This window comes from Camellia sinensis, chromosome 12 (genome assembly GCF_055761805.1).
Source record: "Camellia sinensis isolate YWXY chromosome 12, ASM5576180v1, whole genome shotgun sequence".
Taxonomy (NCBI): domain Eukaryota; kingdom Viridiplantae; phylum Streptophyta; class Magnoliopsida; order Ericales; family Theaceae; genus Camellia; species Camellia sinensis.
This window is the reverse complement of record NC_138972.1, coordinates 145,742,622-145,756,111: the sequence shown is the minus strand read 5'-3', so window position 1 is coordinate 145,756,111 and position 13,490 is coordinate 145,742,622. Positions and strand designations below refer to the sequence as shown.

The 13,490-nt window shown below is 37.7% G+C and overlaps 1 pseudogene across 1 annotated transcript in view; it reads right to left on the bottom strand.

Moving 5' to 3' along the window:
- Positions 1 to 5,292: 5,292 nt before the first annotated feature.
- The window catches only part of LOC114305851 (rRNA (cytosine-C(5))-methyltransferase NOP2C-like), a 48,962-nt pseudogene continuing 40,764 nt past the window's right edge, over positions 5,293 to 13,490 (bottom strand). Inside the window, exons 12-14 of the transcript XR_014345593.1 lie at positions 7,304 to 7,385; positions 6,220 to 6,281; positions 5,293 to 5,451 (exon numbers count right to left, since the gene is read on the bottom strand). The product of XR_014345593.1 is annotated as an rRNA (cytosine-C(5))-methyltransferase NOP2C-like (transcript). The remainder of the gene's footprint in view (positions 5,452 to 6,219; positions 6,282 to 7,303; positions 7,386 to 13,490) is intronic.

The window sequence follows — 13,490 nt, the reverse complement described above, 5'->3', positions numbered from 1 at the left end:
TGCGGACATGTACCGCACGTGCGGTCCCTCCTCACCGCACGAGCGGCCATAAACAGAATGCAAAATCTCATTTTTTTTTCTTGCCCGCACGTGTGGCCATGACCTCCGCACGTGCCGCCGAGCCCCTGTTTTGGCAGTCTGAAACTCACACAAAACCCAACTTAGAAGAATACATAGCAAGGCTCAAAATAGATCAATTTAACACAAGATTAAAGCTCAAAATCACATGAAAAATGAATCATAAATCAACCTAGGTTCTTAATCACTTTGAATTCATGAATCAATCACAATCCAATTCCATGGAATTTCTAACTTTCTTACACACACACACACACACACACACACACATGTAACCATATAATCCAACCACATAGATGAGTATCTACATGAGATTAACAAGGAAGCAAGGTGTAATTTCTCCATAACTCAAATTAATTTCCAAAACAACTACATGATAAGCATAATTTCCCAATTAGACAATCATCTTCTATAAAACTTCAACATAACCTCTAGCAATCCCAATTAGAAGAGCAAACTCACTCAAACCCAAGAAAGAGCTTAATTTAAGATGGTGTTTACATACCTTGATTCAATTCCCTACCAAGCCTCTCAATTTCCCCAATCTTCTTCTTTTCCCTTCAACCCTTTTCTTCTCTAATTTTTCTCTCCAGGAAATATTTTTGAGTGATGGTTTTCCCAAGTCAATGTATAAGAAGCATTGGCACTTATGTATAAAAAGTGAATAAGACGAAATTTAATCAGTTTAATCATTCCAAATTGAAATTTCACAGAAAATCATATTATGACTTAAAAATTATGCCGATCCCAAATGTAAAATCAATTTCAGATAATTAAGTCTCTGAGGCTTCCAATTTCTGATTCAAATATTATAATTGTGACAGATTTTTCTCTTATTAAACAGATATGCATCCATAACCATAGGATTCACTGAATTAAATTCAATTTCACATAAAATTTCACCGTAAGCATTTAAATGCTCAGAATAAGGGATTGAAAATATTCCAGAAACAGATACGAGGGTTGGGTTATTACATATGGACTCAAGACGGGTCTCGCATGGATCCTAGTTCCTCAACAGTCATTAACGTATAAAGCAACCTGTAGTTTTATTTGATTATTATTTCTGATGAACATATTAGGCAGATATCTATGTCCTAAGACGGGTATTGCATCATACAGTCTATAGAAGTCCCTGATAGGACCTTTAGAATCTCATGCTCCTGGTGAGTGGGGTTTACATTCTTAATTCCTTCCCGTCAACTAATGGCACAGTATTAATAATTCATATCTAATTTCTTATGCAGAGCCATAGGTAACTTAAAGGTTATAGCACATTAATGCTAACTATTAACCGTAACCAGAATGCAGGGTAGTTCCAGAGTCATGCCGATGTACACAGAGTTTTCCAACATCCTCACCGATTTCCAAACAACATAAACGTTAACGTAATTACTTGTACAGAGCAGAGCATTAATAATAAGAATCATTAATGGTACTAAACGTACGATTACAGTACTACTACTCACAGTGTTGTGGCAGAGTAATAGTCCCTCCTGGAGTGTGTCCTGCACACATACATAGCTCACAAGTTAGTCCAATTCCTTCCTAACTTCACATTTCATTCGATAACTTCCAGTAAATTAAGAAGCATTTTAAAGATTTCAAATACTATTTTTAACCATCCTAGAGGGTCAAACAGATCAAATGGAGCAGACAACATTTTTCAGCTTGGTCCGCACGTGTGGCTGTGAGCCCCGCACGTGCGGCGGTTGGTCCCGCACGTGCGGTTGGGAAGCCCACACATGCCTTTTAAGCAGTAGCCGAAGTCCCAAATTTCACCATTTCCCCGCATGTGCGGCCATGACTCCCGCACGTACGGCTGGGGTTCCCGCACGTGCGGCGATTCTACACTGTTTCTATTCGAAATTCAGCAAAAACCCTCCCTTGATACACTTATGGCAAGGCTCAAACCAAGCAAATTTGGTGTATTATAATGGTTCAATAACATCACAACATGCATCAAAAATGTATTTAAGATTACCATTTCCAATTACACATGCCCAAGCCATTCTTTCCATAATTAAATTATACTTGATCTCAACTACCCACTTAGACATATAGATCATCATCTAGGTGTGTGGATAACCCTACACAACAAGTAAAATCAAGAGAGGAAGAACAATATCACAAGTTTGGGACTACCAATACAACCACAAGCACAGTTAGACAAGAACATACATACACATTCTTGATTTCCATTATAAACACAACTTGAATATTGTAGAGAATTTCTCAATCAATTGCCAAGAGGCTTAGCAAAATAAAGGATACGTACCTTGAGCTTAAAATCTCAATAGATCCTCTTAATTCACCCAATCTTCTACTTTTGCTAGGTTTCTCTTCTACCTCCCAACTCTCCTCTTCTCTAACTCTCTCCCTCTCCTCTCAGGAGATATTTTGATAAAGACTTCTCAATCAAAACAAAAAAAATGTTCAAAGAGGCACTTATAGATACATATATATATATATATATATATATATAAAGGTTGAATAAAGACAAAATTCAATCAGTTTAATCATCCTAAATCACATTTTTATAAAAATGCTTATTATAACTTAAAATTTATGCGGACCTCAAATTAATAATCAATTTCAGATTATTAAGCCTCTACGGCTCTCAATTTCTGATCCAACCATTATAATTGTGACAGATGTTTTTCTTATTAAACAGATATAGGTCTCAAATCATAAGATTTATATGCTTAAACATAAAGTCACATAAAATTCCATAGTAAACATTTAAATGTACAGAATGAGGGACTGGAAATATACCAGAAACACATGCGAGGGTCGGGTTATTACAATTATAATTAAAAATCAAATAATACAAATAAAGAAGCAATTAATTAAATTGCAAAAGCATGCTTGTCCCACCACCAGCTTGATGTTTACACACCAACAACTATGGTCATCACATAATTCAATCTTTTGGTAACAAACAATGCTAATGGGTCCCAATAACTCAGCACTAATTAATTTTCTAAGGTTAAAGATAATGCAATGATGACATGGTGATTAGTTGACACGCAAAACCATAGACTAGGAATCAACCCATCTCCTCTCAAACCCTTTGGTGTGAAACAGTTGGATCAATTTGAGGTTTGTTCTTCAATATTGCGAGAGCTCAAATCAAATGAGCGAAAGATCAAGCTTTTTTTGCTTTTGCTTTTCCAACAAAAAGAAGAGAAAGGGTGGTGATGATGCTTCTGGGCTTGATATCAAAGGCAGTAGCAGTACTGAGTGGGGAAAGAATGAAGAGATGTTGTCGGATATGAGCACGTTTTCAGTGAAAGAACAAGAGTAGAGATTGAAGGTGGCGATGACAGAGGAAGAGAAAGTCGTGCAGGAAGCGGAGAGGGTGGTCAACTGGGTGAAGCAAGCATCAGCAAGGTTGGATGTTTCTACAATCAATAGAATTCTAAAGGAAGAAGGTGATTAACCCAAGTGATCAACCCACCAAGTGATGACAACTTCTCTTTAGGCTTTATTTGGATCTTGGATTTGTGAAAGAAGAAAACTGACGTAGAGTCGCTATGAAGCATGCGTTCGGATCCTCTAGAGTTTTTTTTCCTGAAGTGATCTCTAGAGTGATGCTTTATAGCGCGACATCTGTCCCACTAACAGAGCTAATGGCTGAGATCAATCACCCACCAAAACGACGTCGTTTTGGTGGGGTATACGGGACCAAAAAAAAAAAAAAATCTAAGTTGCAGATTTCCAAATTGCCCACCACCCATTTCTAACAACATTTTCTCCTCCTTTTCTTACCATCGCCCAAACCCACACCACCCACTGTCGCCCCCTTCTCTCCACCTTCCTCTCTTCTCTCTCATCTTCTTTTTTTTCTTTTTCATGTTCTTCATCTGAGAAGGACTCATAGGTATTGGTGTTCTTGATTTGTTTGGTTTCTTAGATTTTGGAGGTGTTGTTTCGACTGGTTTCTTCCATGGGTTTTAGTTTTTAGGGAGAAAATGAAGATCTAATAAATCCATGGATCTTGATTTGGTGGGTTAGCAAGTCTGATCTTGGTATACACATCCATTTTCCTTGGAATAAACCTATTCTATTTATTTATTTATTTTGTTCTTTCTTGAATCTATAGTTGGGTTGTTTATTGTTTCGATTGGTTGAAATGTTCTTTGGGTTCTATGTTTTTCTTGTTGTAAATCTTGATATACAGTTCAAAAGTTGTGAGTTATGTTGGCCTTTGTGTTTATGTTTTTGTAATACTTTCGAGGTTTTGGATTGCAAGCTAAGTTGGAGGCAAGAAGAGGAGCGGCAGCCGGCCGGCGGCATGAGAAGGAAAAAAGAAGGAAGAGGAAGAAGAGAAAGAGGTGGAAAGGGGCCAGATTAATTGATTTTCATTTTATGTTTCAAACAAAAATAAATTGAGTCATCAATTTTTTTGACATCAAACCCAGATTTGAAAAATTGAAATCAAATCCACAGAAAAATTGGGTCATCAATTTATTTTTTTAATTACTGTCCAACCAAAATCAAGATTTGGGCTTTCATTTTGTACTGCTTTTGGCGGCAAACTCTTGGTTTCCTGCTCAACCCCTCCTCTCTCTCCTCCTCCTCCTTCTCCTCTCTCTCTCACTTACAATTTCGTTCTAAAACTGAAACTGAAGGAAGGTTTTTTTTTTTTTTTGAATTTCATTACCAAAACGACGTCGTTTTTAAGAGGAATTGATCTCAGCCCTTGGTTACTCAAGTGGGATAGGTGTCGCACCACATTGAACCACTCTAGAGATCACTTCAGGAAAAAAAACTCTAGAGGATCCGAAGGCATGAAGCATAATCCAAGCAAATGTCACTATTGATGTGTCAGGAACATAGAACACAAGCAAAAACATTTCAAATCCTAAGAGAAAATCACACCACAGAAAGCTTACAGCGGTTAAGAACAAGAAGCATTTCAGTCTATTCAATACAGGTTATGATCTTTATAATTCCACCATCATGCACAGATTGCACTTGGAGATGAAAATTGTACAAAAAAATTAGTTTCCATATTTTACATACCCGTTTGTGATGTATGAATTGAGAGAATATTCTGAATAATCTATGTCGTATACCACCTAACAAGATGTTCCACTGAAATCTTGTTAAGGGTAAAAATTGACACCTTAGAGGCCCCTTTTTTTTAAATTTAAAAAAAAAAAAAAAAATCTTGGACAATGATTTCCCTAGAGGAGCTGCATTAGTTAAAATTACTGGTACCCATGCCAAAGTCACATATTTTCTAAGAAAAGTCAGGTACCTTTCGGGCCAACATTAAACTTGGCTATGAAGAATCCAATTGTATCAAGTGGAGATGACGGATCAAATCTCTGAACAAGATCTTCTTCACTAGGTCTTAACCATTCCCTGACAAAACCAAACATCAAAATAAGTCACCAGCTCTTTACTCCATTCATCGCAATCATTGGTTGCCCATTCTCAAGAAACTCTAAAAGACAGAACATGTAATAAACATAAGATCATGGTTTCAAATGCATCATCGGTTGCAATAATGGCCTCATTCAGTGTGATGGTATTGGGAAGTATCTGGCACCTCTGCAAACTGGTTCCTTAAACTCCCAACAAATAAACTGTATCATATCATTATCATTATGCTTTTAACAAGTTGTGTCAAAAGCAATGATCTTAGTGATTTATTTTTCACGAAAGGCATCATCATCTCTTATTGGCATTGAGTTTAATACAGATTTTTAGTGTCAGTAGGAAATACTTTCATTTATCGACGTTACACCACTTTTCACGAGTACGATCGTGATTGCAAAAGTGAGATTACATTTGAGCTTCCATTGTGCAATACCAGACAGAAATTGGAGAGGCAAATAAGATTAAAAATTCATCCAAGTTTCAAAGAAAGTAAGGGAGTTTTCCAATTTTCATTTATCAATTAAATAATATTTGAAGGAATAGATGAGAAGTATCAAAGAAACATATAATAGTCTCCCAATTTTCATTTGTCAGTCAAATGAGGGAAAAGTGCATGGGCAAATTTTGTATTATTAGCAGCAATGACAATGTTCTGCATGAATTCAATAGCTTAACACATATATTTACATAAGAGTATGGCAGATTACAGAATAAATATATAGGATATGACTAGAGGACAAGAGAACATACTCAATGTATCTGTTAGATAGTTCACAACCACCAAGAAGACCAGGTCCTCCAATTTTTGGGTGCTGAAATGAAATAAAAAATCAGACCGCATGGCTTGAAATATCATAACTAAATCTAAAGAGTTTTTAACAAGTACCTCAACAATAACAATTCAGTGCCATACTAAATATACTAAATATAGGTAGTGTAGTATTCACTACAACTAAAAGAGGAACAAAAGTGCAAATAATAAGTACATATTTTACTGTTTATGGACCCTTGCAGAAAGCAATAAAATAATTGACCATACGATTGCACACACTGTTACTTGCGTATTTGGATTTAATTTTACCATTAATTCACTTCTATACTATAAGATTAAATGAGTGAAATTAATTTAGATCTAAGAGGCTTTGAAATTTCTTAACATTTAATGCAAGGAACTTCTGCGGAAGCTATACTTATTCCCCCCAAAACTGTTTGGTGGTCAAGAAAGAGCACAGAATTTTTTTTAAAATTTTCTTGATTGGCAACAAAACAAAATTATTGATATAAATCAAAATGTTAAATAGGGACACAAAGTCCACCAAAAGCAACAACATCAAAATACATTACATACTACTAGACTTTCTAATCTCCAGAGATAAAAAATAAAGGAATCCTGAAAACCAAAGCCCACGAGAAAGAAAAGTAACAAATTTCTCCACCAAATCACACAAAACACAATCACAAATGTTGTTATACATTTACAGGTGTTTATATTATATATATATATATATATTAACATTTTTTGAACTTTCAAAAGATTACTTCAAGGTATTCCTAAATTTTGTTATAACTAGAACTATTACACACTAAGTTCCTACTTATCTGATGACCTATACTTCTACATAACAGTTACTTTTTAGTTTTTCAATTTTTTTCCTTGAATGAGGTACGTGTTCAAGCATAAAGATAGAACAATAGCATTTATGTTCGAAATCTGAAGTAGATGATACCTTTACCATAAATAACTTCTTTTTTTTTTTAAATGCAGTTAAATTGGGATGAATCAAACCATCTGGAAAATGGAACTGTATATGAAACTTAAAACTTGTTGTCCAACCTGTACTGCCAATGAAAGAAACTTATATGTATCCAAAGCATATCGGACCAGTGCTTCATTCTCACCTGGGTTGATTGTACACCTGAAAATTTGAAGGATTCATGTGAACTGTACTCTTCCTTCCCAATGTCAGGTGGAAGGATAGATATAAAATAATAAGATAATCACTGAAATCATTATGGAATAAAATGAGACCACATAATTATAACAAAAACATATATAATTACTCAAAGGCGTGGAACCAAGTGCCAAGATCATGAACAAGAAGGGGGAGAGAGAACAGGAAAGTAAAAGGGTGGGAGAAAAACCACATTTAAATGTACTCCATATTATATATTAATGTATAAGAAAACATGCATATAGCCCACAGTCAAAGTGCAAGCAGGAAGCTTGTCTGAGGGTGTTAGGTTTTATTCTTAGCAACCCCGTTTGACAAAACTCCTTTCAGTTGTATTTGTTTTCGCACCTTTTATTTTAGTGAGGCTATGAGTTTATTAGATGCAAATCCAACCCGAATCGTGCCTTTGTCAATTTCCATGGATCAAAACCGAGGTTGTAATAGGATCAAGTTTTCCCGATTTCCAATTTTGGTCGTCCCGCTCGAGCGGGGAAAGTGACGCTCGAGCGGGGATTGCAAGCTCACAATATCTCTGTTTTGCCTGAAAAAGTACCGGATGGTGTGATTCGATGCTCGAGCATGTAAACTTCCGCTTGAGCGTGAAGCCTATATGAATCACACAATTTTGAAGCCTCTACTCGAGTGGGAATTCCCATGCTCGAGCGGACCGTGCGAACACAGATTCTTGGATTTCTATAAGGAATTGGTTTTATTCCAAAACTAGGATTACTTTGGTTTTCTATAAGTAGTTGGTTTTCTCCCAAAACTTAGATAACTTTTCCAGATCTTCTTTTTGGATCCTAAGGTTTATATCTGGGGATATTTTGCTAGTTTTCTTTGATGTTTTCATTGAGTATTCAACTCATGGTTTAAGAAGCATACATCAAAGGTTTGTTTGTTTATTCTACACAAAAGAGAGAGTTGTTCTTCGGTGGATTCTGAAGAATTCGAGCCTGAAGCTTTGGTGGATTCCGGAGTGGCTCATCGTCAAGACAATTCTGAGGTGAAGACAGGGTTAGAAGAGACACATAGAGGTTGGTTCAATTCGGGCGTGGATTCGCTAGGTAATTAAGAGTATACCTGTGTAATTCCTTTATATCTTCTTAGTGGATTGTTTTGTGGCTGTTGCCCGTGATTTTTTATCACAATTGGAGGTGTCCAATTGTGGTTTTTCCACATAAAATCGTTGTGTCAATTTGTCTTGATTGTTTGATTGGGATTGTTATATATTGCTTAAAATTGATACATAAACACAAATCAACATCTAGGGAATTTCTAGATTTTTCAATTAGTATCAGAGCAGATCACTCTATTTTATTTGTTTTACAAATCTATTAGAGCGAGATTTTGTTTGATTTGTGATAATGGACTCAATTCGTGAGGGAAATTCTATGGTTCAACCACCCCTACTTGACGGATCCAATTATTCTTTTTGGAAAGCTCGGATGAGATCGTTTTTGAAATCAATAGATGAAAAAGTTTGGCAATTTGTCATGAATGGGTGGACCGAACCAACAATTATCGTTCATGGTGTAACATTCCCCAAACCAATTGAAAAGTGGGACACAATTGATTACCAAAATAGTTGCTGGAATAGTAAAGCTATCAATTCTCTCTTTTGCGCTGTCACACTTGAAGAGTTTAGTCGTATTTGTAATTGTGAAGTCGCAAAAGAGGCTTGGGATATCTTACAAACTATTCATGAGGGCACTCATTCTGTTAAACGCTCAAAACTTCAAAGGCTCACGTCCAGTTTCGAAAACCTTTCAATGAAAGATAGTGAGACCTTTGATGAATTTTATGCGAAGTTGAGTGACATTGTAAATTTCAGCTTCAATTTAGGTGATAAAATACCAGAATCCAAAGTTGTGGGAAAAATTTTAAGATCCTTACCCGATCAGTTCCAACCAAAAGTTACGGCTATTGAGGAGGCTGAAGATGTTGACAACCTCAAGCTGGATCAGTTAGTTGGAAATCTCCAAACTTATGAGGCACATAGGAACTTCAAAAAGAAACAAAAAGATATTGCTTTTAGTAGTGCTCATAGAGTTGGAGAGGATTCTGATGAGGATTGTGAGATAGATTCTAAGATTACGGCTGCTTTTGTTAAACAATTTAAAAAATCTTTTTTGAAAAAGAATCCTGATCTTTTGGAATCTACTCATACTCATAAATTTAAAGGCAAAGATAAACTCAAAATTAATTCTATAGCCAAGAAGGAGAAAGGAAAGATACAAGGGAACTCTGAAAGAGTCCAATGCTATGAATGCCAAGGATTTGGCCACTTTGCTTCAGAATGCCCTACTCGTTTGAGGAAGAAGAAAGCCCTCGCTATCACTTGGGATGATGAATCAGAATCTGATGAAGATGAAAGTGACAATGAAGATCAAGGTGAAGAGGGACATAAACAATTCCTTGCTTTCATGGTGGCTTCTAAAACTGAAAGACGAACAGAGTATCCGAAGAGCCCGGTTGAGAATACCACTGATGATGAATCCTCGGGAAGTGATGATGAAGAGCTTGAGCAAGCTTATGAAAAGTTGTATAAGGAATCTCTTAAGTTATCCAAATTGAATGACAAACTCACTATGAAACTCACAGCATGTGAAAGTGAGAATGTCAAACTAAAGGAGGAGATTTCTGAGGCTAGGCTTGATGCCATCAAGATAGCTAATGATCGACAAGCTCTATGTGCAAAACTCTTGACTTGTGAGACAGAGAGGAATGAGCTTCAGCAAATCTATGTAACATATGAAGAAAAAATTGAAACTCTCGAGATGTCTCAAGTTGCTTTGGAAGAACTAATGATCAAGAAAGAGGAAGAACTCAAGTGTGTGTAGCACGTCCGCGAGGGATCCCGCTACAATTCGGACTCGATTTGTGTCACGGTTCTTAATCTGAACTAAAGAGTCCAAATCCGGCAAATCGTTTTGAGAAACAGATTTTTGAAAAGAAGTGCCAAACATGGACTGCTTTGCCAGATACAGAGTCGCCACCTAAATATTTTTTAAGGGGGAATTTAGGAAACCCTGACTCGGTGCCAAAGGCCACGTGTCCGTCATCACCAAAGTTGCCTCGGTTCGGGAGCTAGGGTACGATTGGGGAAGGTCAGCTATGAGCACCCCCTCTCGCCCGATCCGGAGATCGGCCTCTACTAACCGTGATATCCGTTTTTGAAAATGTTATGTGTTCTTATCCCGGTTATTAACCTAGAATTACTATGTTATGCGCACAGCACAAAAGTATAGACTAGATCGCCTAATTTGGAGATAAGCATTGCATATCCGTTTGTTTTGAAGAAAATGTTTTGGAATTTGCTACTCGCACGTAGGCTAAAACACGGATTTCAATGAGCTATTCCAACTCAGACAATCCAACCTTCACCCACAGGCATTCAGGCAATTTATAACACATAAGCAGCTAGCCTCATGGTAATCATGCTATCATGGCAACACTCACACGCATGCAAGGATGCTAAAGCATAAATACTTACATCGTACTCCGTGCCAAAACAAAGAACTCGTTAGCAATCAATGCATGATCCAAGTCCATGTTTAAATGCCTAATGCAACGCATACGGAATGTCACTAGAGTAGGCTCGGCTAGTCTATGAATGACATGTGAAAATGCACAGGAAGCATGTATTCAAGTTAGATTTGAAATACTAATGCAGTTAGCATGATGCGCCGAGCCCGGTGCATGCAATACTGATGAATGATGCACGCATGCATAACATAAGGTATGCTAAATTAAACATGGCCTATTACTAACCATCAAAGCAGGTAAGTAAAAGGGAGAAAGAAGTGGGGGTTGGAAGACATGCACGCACTCACCCACACTTATTACAAATTCGCCCTCGCTCGGAGGGACCAAAAGAATAATACAATTCGAATAATGAATTAACTATCCTAGCTAATTAATCATTACAGACCAACTAAATTAATTAAACAAATTAATTAATTTAAGAAAGCAAGAAAAGGGCCTCGGGAAGAGGGCTCAATGCACGCGTGCTCGGGTCTTGCTCGGAAGTCCACTGTCATGCGCAAGCTGCCTCTGTTTTCCCTGCTCTGCTTCTCTGAAGCCTGCCAAATTCTCAGAATTGCTTCCCTGGACGTTGGGAGACACCACCGGCTGGAGGGAATCATCATCGACTGTGATTTGATGTCGATCGGCCAAAAATGAATCCATCGGCCACAGATGGATTGCCGGTCAGCACTCTGTGCAGTCGATCGGCAAAAAGTTCCTGCAGAATCTGTTTGACAACAGCAGAGGACAAGGCTTTGCATGGCAATGCAATTCAAGCAATGTATGCATCGACCATATCCCTTATCATGTTTATGACTCAAAGGGACATGGTCCTTGGTTCTCGGACCACCAATCGCGCATTTCAATGCGTGATGGCCCAAGAGACCAATTTATGCATGTTGATTTCAAATGCAATGCAAACCAACAAACAAGTGAGGAGCTCAACCTCAATCATGGATAATCAAGAGGCAAAGCATGCATGCAATGCAACCTAAGCATGTTAACTAGGCATGCAACATGGTAATGCAAACAAGCATACAAGGCATGTGACAAATATGCTAGTTACTCAAGCATGCAAGTATGCAAAGCATGCAACATGTTAGGTAATTCCAACTAAGCGAAATGCATGCCAAATGCAAAGTCACTTAGACATGCCACAACACGTGATAGGCCAAGCATGCAATCAACACACAAGGTAAGCATGTCACAACATGCAAGAATGGACTTAGACTAATTTAGGCAGCCCTCAAACTAACCTAAAACAGTGGCCAAAATACTATAAAATGAAGGGCAAATACACATACAAACATGCATGCAAATGGACCAACACTTAAGCATCAAAGAGACAACTTTTAAGCACACTTAAAAGAAGATAAACATGGACATATGGCATACATACCAAGCCCTGAAAATCATGTTAAGGATGGTGCCAAACCATCTAAACAAAGCAATCAAAACATGCAATAATGGTCCAAGACTTAAGGCAAGCCAAAGGGGAGGTAAACCAAAGCTAGGTCAACCAAGCCTCACAAGGCCAAAGAGACTTAAAGTAGGTTTAATGCAGACCTAAACAAAGCCAAGGATGTACTTAGATGGCATCTAAGTGGTCTAAAAATGCAAGCATACTCCAAGTCTTAAACAAGGGGCATAAGGCAACAACCTTTAAACACATTGAAGGGGGATCAAATGCAAGCACATGGGCACATCATGAGGTCTGAAATAACATGTCAAGTGGTTCCAAACCACTGAAACAAAGCAAGGATGGCATGCTAGAAGGGCCAAAGCTTAAGGCATACAAGAGAGTTTGCATGGTAGCTATACAAAGCAAAGCATGGATGACTCAAATGACCAAAAATAGTCCCTTAGCATACTAAAACAAGCATAAAAGCTTCACAAAGCTAGGCCAAAACACATGAGCATGGTAGTCTAAATGCTAGGCACATGTTGAGGCAAATCATGGCATTACAAGGCATGTATGCTAAGCAAGCATGGTGTACCAAAACCAACTTAAAACAATGCTATTTCATGGCAAAATAAGCATAAAAAATAGCCAAGGCATGGTCAACAAGAGCCTAAGCTAGGTACTCCCTCAAGGCAAAAAGTGCCCTTTTTAAGGACAACAAGGAGAGGGGGTGGCCCTCTCCTTCTTGGGATCTCAAGGCACCATCCTTACCACTGAAATCCCTCAAGATTTCAGTGGTGAGGAGGCCCAAACACCAAGGTCTCGGAGCTCACCCAAAATGGCACAAAATGGAGCCTTACAAGACTTAAGAGGGGTCAAACAACCCCAAAGCTTGAAACAACCTTAAACAGCTATTTAGAGGGTCTAAAAACAGAACTTTTTTGTATTATACACAAAGCTCAAAAACAGTTGCAAGGTAAGCTAAAAGGCTATGCAAGAAAGGGGTAAAAAGGAACAAAGTTGTTACCCTTGAAGACTTTCTTCACAAATGAAGCTCCAGCAGCTTCTTCAGCTCCAAACCAGCTCCAAGAACTCCAAGAACACTCCTTTGGCCCTCAATATCCAAGAAAAGGTGTAATGGT